Below are 14,044 nucleotides of genomic sequence, written 5' to 3' on the forward strand. Positions count from 1 at the left end.
TACTCAACAGTCAACCAACAGACACAATAATCTTAATGTGCAGTCCAGTTCTTGTCTTTACAAGAAAGAAGGTACTTTCACACAGTTGCACTGAATATTACACAATTTAGGGATGGCATGTCAGTATGTATTGGTCTGATCACCAAATGGCACCTCACCATTCTCTACTAGTCCATCCCTGCCCTCGGCTCACTCCCCCGAGTAAAGGATGTAGTAGTGTGAATCAGGCCCAGGTGCAGTTTATATGTTCCCTGCTCGACCTGTCAGCCTTAGGGTGGCCTTCCCGCCAACTTTTACCCTTACTCCTCCATTTGTTTAGCTCATTTTTGCTGGTATGTGGACTCTGCACACTTTACTATTGCTAATCAGTGCTAAAGTGCTTGTGCTCTCGCCCTCTAAACATGGTAATATTGGCTTATCCCCAAATAGGCATTTCAAATTTACTTATAAGTCCCTAGTAAAGTGGTACTACATATACCTAAAGCCTATAAAGTAAATGCTACTAGTGGGCCTGCAGAACTGGTTGTGCCGCCCACCTAAGTGGCCCTTTAAACATGCCTCAGGCCTGCCATTGCAGATCCTGTGGGAACAGTTTTAAGATGCCTTCTCAACCTGGTAAAATAAAACTTTTAACAGACTGAAACCTTCCTTTTGCGTGCATTTCTTACCCTGAGGGTAGGCCTTGGACAACCCAGAGGGCAGGGTGCAATTAATTTAAAAAGTACGACGTGTACTTTTAAGTTTGACATGTCCTGGTAATGAAAAACTCTTAAATCACTACTGCAAGACCTATCCCTCTCATAGGATAAAATTGGAGTTGCCTAATTACATTATAACTAACATTTCCAAACAGGAAGAGATATCCAAGTATTGTTTGGTATCTCTGGAATCACAATTTAAAATGCTAACTTACTGGTGCTGTTGGATATTAAATTGCAATTTTGAAAATGCCACTTTTAGAAGTTGTCATTTTCTTGCTGTAGCCCTCTTGTACCTGTAGCCTGTCTCTGGTCACATGACTGGGTGTAGCTAACAGTTGGGCTTTGTGTATTCCTCGTAGACAGCCACACACAATAGGGAGTTTAGGTGTGCCGGGATGGACCCACACTAACAGGATGGGAGGGGAGATCTGGGCACAGCACCACTTACCCTTGAATAGGATATGTCCTGCCTCTTCACAAAGGGCTGCATACCCCCTCTCACCCACTTCAAAGATACAACTGGGTATAAATATTAAACTCTTCACTACACTTCTGGACCTGAGGGTAGTCTGCCAGGAAGAAGAGCTACTGTGCTGCTGAAAGACTGTCACTCTGTTGGACTGCACTCTGCTGGACTCCTGCTTTGCTGTGCTGTCCTGCTGCCTTGTTGCTTGTGTCAGAAGGACTTGCATCTCTTGAACCCAGAACCCAGAGTGACTCCAAAGGCTAGTTGGCTGACCTCCTGATCTGAAGCCTCAGGGACATAACAGTCTTCCACAACCTTGACTCTGCCCCTGAAATGCTATCTGTGAGTCTGTCTGCCTAGTGGTGCCACCCCATTCCTGGACCCTTGGGAGTGGGCTTAAGGTGCTCAGCCACCCTCTGTGGACCCGCGAAACCAGCACATCTCCTCTACTGCATGAGGCAACCCCAAGCAGAACCCGCTGATGCATAGATTGGACCAGTTGCAGAGACTTGCATTGCTGCAGCCTGCATTCCCTTTAGAACTGCCCCTGCACAATGCATCCTCTGCACAGGCCCATGCATTTCTCATTGAGGGCAGCCTAGTTGACAATGTCGATCTCCACATCGCAGCCTCACAGCTCCTCAAAACTGGTGGAATGCCCTGATTGTGAGTCGCCTCCCAAACTCTAGGCATCGCATCCCAAGCCCTTGTTTATGGGATCTTGACTTCTCTGTGCCAAGCTTTCAGGAGGTTGAGCACAGGTTAATTTAGGGTTTGCGTGTGCCTTAATGTAACAAGTATTGTGGTCGCTGCTCGACAAGGGCTCAAACCCAAGTCAAGAAGTAACTCAATTTCTTATTTCTTATACTGTTCTGCAGTGAGAATTGAACCTGTGTTTGAACAGTGCCATGCAGTACTGTTGTGTTACACTACCACCCCACATAAATAATCTAAGACCAATTCCAGTGAAATTCTCCCTAATTGGCCGTTTTGAATTTCCAAATTTCTGTCTCATTTGTTCTGAATCCATCTCTTCAAGCATGGAGTTTTACCTCGCAAACATAGAGTCTTACACTGTGTCCCAGCTCAAAGAGTTTTATAAAGAGAGGGGACTTCCAACCAAGAGCTCCACCAGTAAGGTGGGACTGCAAGAGGTGCTGAGGGCCTGGGTGGAAGTCCACGAGTCACTCGCTACAGCAACTGAAGGAGTTAAGGAGATGGACAGCCAAGGAGAGGATTTGTAGTGCTCACGGAGGCGGTAGTCCCATTTGGCTTTCGGAACAGACAGAGGTGACACTAGTTTCCCTGGGAGATAAGGAGATGGTGCCAAAAGCTCATATGCCTGCCAACACTTCTTAGTACAGGCAGTGGGTCACCATCAATGGGCATCAGGTGGACGCTGTGAGGGACACAGGAGCCAACATGACTACAGTACAGTGTCAGCTTGTGTCCTCAGAGAAGGTCCTCCCTAACACATTCCACCAAGTCACCAACAATTGAGAGATTCAATTACCAGTGGATCTGGTTCCTTTAAGAGTGTGTGTGTTGGTGGGAGTGGAGGGCAGCTTCGCTAAAAGTAGATGTGAACACTGTAGACACTGTAGAGTGTCTGTTGGACAGCAACCTGGAGCACACTATCTGGAGGGAGGTACAGCTCAGGTCACACTTGGAGATGTTGGGATTGCCAGACTGGGTCTGTCTGACCACAGGGTCCATGGCTGCCAGTGAAGGGAGTCAAGAGCATCTGGAGCCTGGAACCGGGGCCCAAGCAGCGGCCATGCTGCGGAGAAGGGCTTGGGGCTTGGGAAACCAGCCCCTGAAGTTCGCCCAGTCGAGGTTGACGGGGCACTTGAGAACAATGTCCTAGTCAACCAAAGAGGACATAGCTGCCCTGGTGACCTGCCTGAGTCTGCTGGTTGGCAAGCTGATGGTGGACCCACCAAGGAGGAATTCTGGAAGACATAAAAAGAATGCCTCATTTTAGAGGGCTTCGGGTGGCAAGCTGAGGGCCAGGCAGCGGCCCAGGCACCTGATTTATTGGGAGAAAGACTTCCTGTATAGAGTTGGAGTGCAAATATTTTTAATAAACAATTGTGTCACTTAAATATAGTGTGAAGTAACATATATTAAAATATGTAATTGAAATTGTGTATTAATAAATAAAAACATGTAGCTGATATGGTGGACACCATGAACACCATGTATAAACATGAGAAAATAACTGTCTAATGAAAATGTATTTTGTTTATTCCTAATTAAAAGTACTGAAGAATGAATATCAATATGTACTAAAAGGATTAATAGTTTAAATATTATGAAATCTTTTATTCTGCATGTTTTAGCACTGGTTTTAAAAAGGCCTCATGTTTTAGTAATTTTCCAGAGGCAATGTTTTAAAAGTGTTAATGCTGCAAACCGATGTTTCTCTAAGCATTCTGTGTGACTTTCTTACTGTTGAAAAGGTATGTTTTATGTTGTAACATTTGTCTGTCTTCCTGGGGTGAGATAATGTGTACCCAGGAACAATAGTCCTCAGTGCTCATGTATAACCTGCAACAATTGTATTCTACTGCGGTGAGAGAAGATGAGCCAATTGTGAAGGGAGAAAATGAAGAAAAGATACTCTGAGAACGTGGAATAATTCTAATTAGTTCTGACCTAAACCACCCCATAGTCTGACCATTGGCATTCTAGTTAGTTGCTTTCTAAGACTTGGATATAGCAAAGTTATAGGTGATGTAAGGGAGATTTCATTTTAACTTCAGTGCTGTTAAGTGTCTTAGCTCTTTGCCCATGATTCTGTCAGTTCAGATACATTAGGCCCAAACTTTACTGAACTGTTTCCCCATTCATAATACTGATGCTGTACAACGAAGATCAGATGCTTCACTGATGAAGACGTTGCTTCTTGATGATCCATTTAGGAGAGGTATAACCAAATGTGTATTTGTCTTTCTTGCATATTTTTATGTTTTCATTTTTTTTTAACCTGTTGTGTGCCTGGGACGAGGTGGTCTCGTTCTCGGCACCGGGGAACCGGTGCCGAGGACGAGACCACCTCGTCCTGCTATGGGCCCCCGGGGGGAGCGCTATCACTCCCCCCAATCAATGGCCAGGCACACCCCTCCCCCAAGCAGGGATGGAAGGGGAATCGCTTCCCCTTCCACCCCTGCCCCCCCCCCCCTGTGACCTCCCCCGTGGCGTCTGATGACTTCAGCATCAGAGGCCTTCCACCGGCGCTGGAAGCTCAGCTTCCAGCGCCGGATCGGACTAGACACCAGGGATTTTTTTTTGGGTTTGTTTACATGAATGAGGAGAGCGTCCCCTTGCACAAGGGCCGCTCTCCAGGGGAGCAAATTATTTTGTGGCTGTTTCTGCAAAAAAAAACCTAGACACCAGGGATTTTTGATTTTTTTTATTTGTGGGGAGCGACCCCTTAGGCAAGGGTCGCTCCCCTGGGGGCCAAAATTTTTCTAGGCCATTTCTGCCCCGCTTGGGGGCAGATCGGCCTATTTTTATTAGGCCAATCTGCCCCCAAGGGGGGCATGAAACCACTAGACACCAGGGATTTTTTTTATTTTTTATTTACTAAATAAGGAGAGCGGCCCCTTGGGCAAGGGCCGCTCTCCAGGGGGGCAATTTGTCTTTTGGCTGTTTCAGCACCCCCTGGGGGCAGATCGGCCTAAAATTATTAGGCCGATCTGCCCCCAGGGGGGGGCAGAAATCCACTAGACACCAGGGAAAATGTTCTTTTTTTCTTTTTTTGTATGTTTGGGGAGTGACCCCTTGGGCAAGGGTTGCTCCAGGGGGGGGCAAATTATTATTAGGCCATGTATGCTCCCCTGGGGGCACATCGGCCTTGCGATCTGCCCCCGGGGGGGGCAGAAACCACTAGACACCAGGGAATATATATTTTGAGGGCTATTTGAAGTAAGGGGAGCAGCCCCTTGGGCAAGTGCTGCTCCTCGGGGGGGGCAAATTATTTCTATGCCATTTCTGCCCCCCTGGGGGAAGATCGGCCTAATATTATTAGGCTGATCTGCCCCCGGGGGGCAGAAATCCACTAGACACCAGGGATTTTTTTTTTTTTTATACTAACGCATAAGGGGAGCGGCCACTTTGGCAAGGGCCACTCCCCGGGGGGAGGGGCAAAATATTTTTAGGCCTTTTCTGCCCCCCCCTGGACGCAGATAGTCTAGTATAATTAGGCGGATTTGCCCCCGGGGGGGCAGAAACCTCTAGACAACAGGGATATATATATATTTTTTTTTAATTTACTTTATGTTTTTATGTATGGGGAGCGACCCCTTAGACAAGGATTGCGCCCCTGGGGGGGAAATTGTATTTAGGCCATTTCTGCCGCCCTTGGGGGCAGATCAGCCTATTTTTGTAAGGCCAATCTGCCCCCTTTGGGGCAGAAACCTCTAGATACCATGGATTGGTGTGTGTGTGTGTGTATGTGTGTTTTTTGTTTGGAGGGGGCAGCCCCTTGGGCAAGGGTCTCTCCCCATGGGGGCACATTACTGTTGTCCTATTTTGGAAGGCCCATCTGCCCCCAAAGGGGGCAGAAAGCCCACCAGAGACCAGGGAAGATTTTTTTTTTCAAAATAAGAGGTTGCGGTATGGCCATACCCGCACCCCAAATAAATGGGGCCAAAGTTGTTCTGCCCACCAGTGGGAAGATTGGGCAATTACCCCCGATCCACACCCCGGGGGGACAGAAAGTCTACTAGGTGCCAGGGAATAAAAAAAAGAAAAGAAAATAGTGGGGTGGTGGCTACCAACCAGTATGGGCCTGGTTATGCCCCAACCCGAACTGAAGGGGCTAACAGTCTTTCAGCTCTCCCCCGCACACTAAAACATCTTATCCCATGGCAAGCAAGAGGACATTTGATTATTAATGGTTTTTGTTTTACATTTGGGCCATGAGAACTTGGTAACTCTCAGAATCGTCCCACTTGAAATGGTGAGGGCTGCACTTTTTTTTACTTTGGGACGCTGCCATGTTGAAAAATCCATAAGACCTAGACACATCTGAAAACTAAACATCTAGTTGATTCCAGGGTGGTGTGCTTCACATGCACCCCACACCATTTCCTTACCCACAATGCCCTGCAAACCTGCAACTTTGCTGGAAAGCACACATTTTCCCCACATTTTAGTGATGGAACCTTCCAGAATCTGCAGTAATCCACAAAATTCCTACCACCCAGCATTGTCTCATCTATACCGATAAAATTTCTGCTGCACTTGTCAGCCAAAACATTTTTTTTTTTCAAACTGCCCTTTTGGACCCACTTTGGTTCCACCTCAATTTCGACGTGTTTTTGGCTCTTCCCTGTCACGAACACTTGGCCCACCTACACAAGTGAGGTACCATTTTCATCGGGAGACTTGGGGCTCCTCTCAGATTCCAGAACTTTCTGTCACCGAAATGTGAGGAAAAAGTGTTTTTTTAACCAAATTTTTGAGGTTTGCAAAGGATTCTGGGTAACAGAACTTGGTGAGAGCTCGACAAGTAACCCCATCTTGGATTCCCCTAGGTCTCTAGTTTTAAAAAATGCACAGGTTTGGTAGGTTTCCCTAAGTGGCGGATGAGCTAGTGGCCAAAATCTACAGGTAGGCACTTAGCAAAAAACACCTCTGTTTTCTGTCAAAAAATGGGATGTGTCCACGTTGTGTTTTGGGGCATTTCCTGTTGCGGGCGCTAGGTCTACCCACACAAGTGAGGTATCATTTTTATCAGGAGACTTGGGGGAACGCTGGGTGGAAGGAAATTTGTGTCTCCTCTCAGATTCCAGAATTCTCTGTCACCGAAATGTGAGGAAAAAGTGTTTTTTTAGCCACATTTTTAGGTTTGTAAAGGATTCTGGGTAACAGAACCTGCTGAGAGCTTGACAAGTCACCCCATCCTGGATTCCCCTATGTCTCTAGTTTTCAAAAATGCACAGGTTGGGTAGGTTTCCCTAGGTGGCGGCTGAGCTAGAGGCCAAAATCCACAGGTAGACACTTTGCAAAAAACACCTCTGTTTTTTGTCAAAAAATGGGATGTGTCCACGTTGTGTTTTGGGGCATTTTCTCTCGCGGGCGCTAGGCCTACCCACACAAGTGAGGTATCAGTTTTATCGGGAGACTTGGGGGAACGCTGGGTAGAAGGAAATTTGTGGCTCCTCTCAGGTTCCAGAACTTTCTGTCACCGAAATGTGAGGAAAACGTGTTTTGTTTGCCAAATTTTGAGGTTTGCAAAGGATTCTGGGTAATAGAACTTGGTCAGAGCCCCACAAGTCACCCCATCTTGGATTCCCCTAGGTCTCTAGTTTTCAAAAATGCACAGGTTTGGTAGGTTTCCCTAGGTGCCGGCTGAGCTAGAGGCCAAAATCTACAGGTAGGCACTTTGCAAAAAAACACCTCTGTTTTCTGTCAAAAAATGGGATGTATCCACGTTGTGTTTTGGGGCATTTCCTATCTGCGGGCACTAGGCCTACCCACACAAGTGAGGTATCATTTTATCGGGAGACTTGGGAGAACATAGAATAGCAAAACAAGTGTTATTGCCCCTTGTCTTTCTCTAAATGTTTTCCTTACAAATATAAGAGAGTGTGTAAAAAAGACGTCTATTTGAGAATGCCCTGTAATTCACATGCTAGTATGGGCACCCCGGAATTCAGAGATGTGCAAATAACCACTGCTCCTCAACACCTTATCGTGTGCCCATTTTGGAAATACAAAGGTTTTCTTGATAGCTATTTTTCACTCTTTATATTTCATCAAATGAATTGCTGTATACCCGGTATAGAATGAAAACAGTGGGTGCAGCTCATTTATTGGCTCTGGGTACCGAGGGTTCTTGATGAACCTACAAGCCCTATATATCCTCGCAACCAGAAGAGTCCAGCGGATGTAACGGTATATTGCTTTAAAAAATCTGACATTGTAGGAAAAAGTTACAGAGTAAAACGTAGAGAAAAATTGCTGTTTTTTTCACCTCAATTTCAATATTTGTTTTTTTCAGTTGTTATTTTCTGTAGGAAACCCTTGTAGGATCTACACAAATTACCCCTTGCTGAATTCAGAATTTTGTCTACGTTTCAGAAATGTTTAGGTTTATGGGATACAGCATTGGTTTCACACCCATTTCTGTCACTGACTGGAAGGAGGCTGAAAGCACAAAAAATCGTAAAAATGGGGTATGTCCCAGTAAAATGCCAAGATTGTGTTGCAAAATTGGGTTTTCTGATTCAAGTCTTCCTGTTCCTGAAAGCTGGGAAGCTAGTGATTTTAGCACCACATACCCTTTGTTGATGCCATTTTCAGGGAAAAAACCACAAGCCTTCTTCTGCAGCCCCTTTTTCCCATTTAAAAAAAAAAAAAAAAAAATTCACTGTATTTTGGCTTATTTCTTGGCCTCCTTCAAGGGAACCCACAAAGTCTGGGTACCTCTAGAATCCCTAGGATGTTGGACAAAAAGGACGCAAATTTGGCGTGGGTAGCTTATGTGGACAAAATGTTATGAGGGCATAAGCGAGAACTATTCCAAATAGGCAAAAAAAGGCACAGGAGGGAGAAAAGGCCTGGCAGCGAAGGGGTTAATCCAACTACTATTTTTGGTTAGCACCATAGACAGATGTTTTCCAAATTAATTTTTGACGTATTTTTTTTTTGCATCAAGTCCAAACATGCTTATCAAATCAGAGTAACAGTTAAGGATGTCAAATTCTAAATTCGTCTGTTTCATCTAAATTGATTGTAAACAATTCATCTGTGATAACTAAATGTATTTTGTGTCTATAATTCACCTGCTATTGTTGTTATTCTGCATGGTGGTTCTCCAATGTTTCATGATAAATATTCTGTATAGGTTAAGATTCTTTAGAAGATTTGGTCAGCCTGTGTTAGTCTTGTATTTTTATCACTTAGTCTTGACTTTGATTTACGTAATCGTAGCATTATTAATCTAAACGGCAATAAATGTTTGAACTTTATTAAAGTGGTGTGGTGATTCATGGCCACGTAGGTCATGGTTCGTATAAATTACTGACTCAAAATTGAAATTTATGTTTATGGATTTGATTTTGTTATTGTTGATTACTAGGACGTCATCACACTCCTATCTGTGTCCAAGGATTTGTGTCGACCTCTAAGGGTAATTGATGGTTACCCTATTTGTGTCACCTAATAAATAAATTATCAAAAGAAATATAAGGCTGGACATTCCCACAATAGTGAGCCTAGAAACTTCTTCACCTGTTAAAATTGAGTCTGAAATTCCTCCCCTCACTAGGGATTGGGGAAACTCACGAGGTTTCACCCCACAGAATTCCAGGGAGTTACAAATAAACTCCATGAGATTCCACAGAGTTCCGCCAATGGGCGGAAAATATGCATGCTGCACTGCAATTTAGCACCAGCTGCGTAAGCAGACTAGAAAAAGCAGTGCAAGAGCACGCATCCATTCAAGTTGATTTTGCTTCTGCTGGAGTGGAAAACCTCCCTGATCGACAGCAAATCTACTTGAGAAGCAGCCTTCTGACTGTGACTACCCACATTAGAAAATCGTGCTGGAGGACACCAAATGTGATAGGTCCATGCTGTGTTTTGAGCAGTTTTCTGTCACGGGCCCTAGGCCTACCCACACAAGTTAGGTACCATTTTTATTGGCAAACATGTGGGAGCATAGAATAGTAAAACATTTGTCATTAAAAAAATAGATTTGTCTGCATTTGTGCCTTCCAAGTGTACTACCTAACAAGCCAATTCCTGACATTCGATCCATGTACGGGGCTGGGCCTAATCCCTTAGACTGGACCAGGCAGAGGGTTAAAACCACTATGCTCTCTTACATAGACATAGTATTAGGTAGGAATAGCAAGAAATTCTGGACCGTCTACATACATACATCATGGTGTTTTTTTTTACCTTCGTTACCATGATCGTAATGTTCATTAGCTTTCTTTGTTTCATCTACCTAATTATTGCAGCACATGCTTTTTATACTAGAATGTGATTGTTTCAATGATTGTATGGAAAACTTATTTAGCATCTTGTGTCTCACCTTGGCATGCGTGGGTAACTGAGACAAAGGGGTACGATCTGTTTCCATGTCTTCCCTGAGGAGTCGGAGTGTCATTTTCAGGTTACCATAATCACCACTTACCCTTGAGGGTTTAGAGATTTGGGTGAGGCACTGTGAGCTAGCTAGGAGTTAGGCTGGCAGCTACTAATGGTGTGGGCTATACTCAATCTCTCACATTCGGCAGTGCTGGGTTGATAGTAGGAGTGGGTGAAAAATTCTGCTCTGCCAGCGAAGTTTGCAGGGTTTTGCTCACTCTGCATACAGCTTGGAGCGCAGAGTTCCAGCAAAACTTCACCAACCGCTGCATGGTGGAGTTTTTTGTTGTTGCATGCGGCTCACCAATGTTAAGTTGGTGAGTGAGAATTTGCATTCTCTTGCACAATTTTTGGGCACTTAGGGCCAGATGTACCAAAGGATTTTACCCATTCGGTGTCTATGGGAAAATGTGTTTGTACATATGGCCCTAAAATGCTTCCTAATGAGATTTCAAATGTAGGCAGTTGAGGTAGGTTACGAATGCGTTGAGAAAGCTGGCACTCGAGTAGAAAATCTACTCAACCGGCAGAAAGAAGCAGCGCTCTCTGGTGGGCCACAGGGTGCTGTTTGTGCTGATTTTATAGCACAGAAGATGCTTGCGGTGGTAAAAATCAGGATGAGGAGAGCAGCATGCTGATTCTGCCAGCACACTGAACTCCCCAGAATCTCACCGAGTTTATGTGTCACTCCACAGAAATCCCCCGAGTTCTGCATAGGCCTAGAATTCCATAGAATTGTTAGGAATTAAAGACTCACGCCCTGTTTCTTTAGTAATTGAATTATAATGCATGTTCAAAACATTCAGGAACTATACACTGTGAGAATGAGGTCTTGCGGGTGTTCATCACCGGTTCCGTGATTGCCGGTGCAATCTTTTTCGTAAATATAGGGGGGCATGGGTCTAGAGGAGACATTTTAGCATGTGTACATTTATTGAGTGTATTGTTAATTCCATTATTTAATGATTCAGCTTTACTTGATTCTTTGGTATACTTTCTCCATTTGCTGCTACTTTTAAAGGTTTCACATTTTTGCACAATTCTGGTCTCTCCCTAACACATCTCTCCAAGCCCCTTCTTACCTCTTCCCAATCCCCTCCCATTTTGTATTAAGAATTCCCAATTATTCCAGCCACTCCTTCGTCCCTCACACATTTACTTAAAAAACATGTGTATGTGTGTGGAGATCTGCACTCAGAAAAGATGGGAGAGGCAGAGACCCCTGCACGTCCGTTTGTTAACAGCATTGTATTGTACCTGAGTAGTACTACTGTAGTACAATTAAACAGTCCACTTTGTGAATAGGCCCCCTTATTGTAGTAATGTTGCTCTATGTACCACTGAAAAGTAACTTGAAACTTTACATTCCGCTTTACATACTGCTGACAGCATAAACTCAGTATCATGATCTTGGAAATTAAAATGTAAAATTGTGTTTTACCAAATACGTCTTGTAAAGAATAGATACATGTACAAATGACTAAAAAGACGTGGGCAGAACTCAGGATTTTGAAATCTCCATATTCAAGTCTGGTTTTAAAACCCTAAAGGGGCTGATTTTGATCGCTTCTGTAATGGTAGAAGCCTTGCCCTGTTCAACTTTATGGAAAACTGCTCCCCTTGTGATTAGTTGACCGCTTTAATAGAAATGTAGTTCTAATGAAAGCGCACTTTCATCAGAAATTAATGCTGAATGAGAGCCGTATTGTTTGTTCCCTTCTGAATTCATTTTTTTCACAAATTCCCAAGTGTTTTTTTTAACATCAAACCAATAAATCTATATGATACATAGAGATATTTCCACTTGCACGTGTGTGCCATTATTTCATGCTTGGGGCAGTCCGGCTTCAAATGGCAGTTCTGTACAGAGACACCGTCCACCATGAGAACAGTCTGCAATAGAACACACCACCTGATGCATCAAATGTGGTGACCCTGTGGCGGATGAGTCTGTCTGTGATTGGCAGCTGGCGTAGGTAGGAGGCTCCCACTCACAGTTAATCAGAGGCTCCCCTTCCTCTAAATGAGGTGGAGTAATTGTGAGCTCGGATGGGCAAGAGAATCATAAAATTACAATGGTTCCCAGTAAACTATAAATGATGCCAGTTATAATCTGCTACTCGGTTTGCCCTCCCAGAGCTTTATTGATGGTAATAGTTTAGTGGGTTAGCGTTTTACAAGCAATCGTAATACCAATTAACAATAATCTACCTAGACTTCCACTGTACCAGAAATCCTGTGCAACATATTTGAGTTTATTTGCAATATAAAGAAATAAATGTCTACTGATATGTAGTATGAGGAGATGGAGGTAGAAGCAACTGGAGTAAGAGCTACAGCTTCAACAACAAACACAAATATAACACTCCCTTAATGGTGGCATCCTTATCATATGAAGAGGCCACAAATACATCTTGCTACTCATGTTAAACTCGAAGGAGCAAAATAAGCAGTGTGATGAAAGGTTAGGTTTGTGGATTATGTAACTGAGCATTACAGTCACACTTTGTTTCAATGAATCCATCCTTTTTATTTCCCAAGGAAATCATTCAACAAAATTCATGAAATTCATAAAGCAAAAAAGGGAAAGAAAGAGAACTAGTGCGACTAGAAGCACACCATCGGGTTGACTCAGTTTGTTGCTAATTCATGATTTGTGCCTACCAGACATAAAAGGACGACATTCCTCATACATAATGCAGGAGTTAGTGCTAAGAATAAAAAGTATAAAAGTAAGGAGTATTCAGGCAGCAGCCGTATATTGAAGAAACAAATTAGCAGCATTTTTGTTCAGAGCCTGTACAAACGTCATAAAATACCTGGAATACGCCCTCCAGAATATCATCTTGCTTTAAAGTACTAGAGTACTAACGAGCTAGGTCCGCCTAAAACATCCAAATTTCTTACTAAGAATAACACCACTTTTATGCAGTATAGATCAAACATAGTAAAATACCCGGAGTAAACCTTCTAAAACAGCATCACGATCTAAAGTGTAAAAGTGCTAAAAGTGCTGATTGATCTTGGACGAGAGCATCCACAAATGTTACACCAAATAGCAGCAATTTAATCCAAAAAAGTGCAAAATAGTAAAGTGCCTAAAATAAACCAGAAGTATTCCTACTACATGGTGCAAGAATTATTCATTACAAAGGGCAGCATTCTTATACCATTCATGAAAAGTGATACAGCACCTCTGCTAAATTCTCTAAAGTATTGTTGCGATTAAAAACTGCCCAAACTGCAGTATGTTTTTTCATACTACCCAGACTCCTGGCATCTGATTCTTCAAACATACATGTCCTTTTCAATTTCTTTAACCACATCTTCAATGTTGGAAGAGTGATTGTCTGCCAACATTGCAATATCAAGGATCTACCTACTGCTAAAGATGCAGCAATAAAATACTGGGCCTATTTAGCCAAACAACATATTAAGCTAGGTACCCCAAAAATAACTAATTTTGTTTCAGGCTGGATTAAAACTTGTAAACAATCCATCCCAATTGTCTTAATATGTGTATACCCCATCTCGGTCTCAGCAACAACCTTTATCAAGATATGCTGATATATGGACTCTGGCAGCTACAGGCAAATGGCATGCATATATTCATTATGAAAACTTGGCATTTTATCATAGGAAAACACCTACAAATGCTCCAGTGTCTCACATTTATAGGAAAAGTTGAGAGCAAAGTCTTGATTACCATTTTCAAGGACAATCACCACCTATCCTACTTTTAAACCCAGAAGGAAATTTGCCTTCACCA

At 43.4% G+C, this 14,044-nt stretch overlaps 1 protein-coding gene across 2 annotated transcripts in view; it reads right to left on the bottom strand.

Moving 5' to 3' along the window:
• PTPRR (protein tyrosine phosphatase receptor type R) overlaps positions 1 to 14,044 on the bottom strand; it is a 697,768-nt gene that overhangs the window by 128,739 nt on the left and 554,985 nt on the right. The gene's annotated exons all lie outside the window — the stretch shown is intronic.

Source organism: Pleurodeles waltl, chromosome 4_1, assembly GCF_031143425.1.
Source record: "Pleurodeles waltl isolate 20211129_DDA chromosome 4_1, aPleWal1.hap1.20221129, whole genome shotgun sequence".
Taxonomy (NCBI): domain Eukaryota; kingdom Metazoa; phylum Chordata; class Amphibia; order Caudata; family Salamandridae; genus Pleurodeles; species Pleurodeles waltl.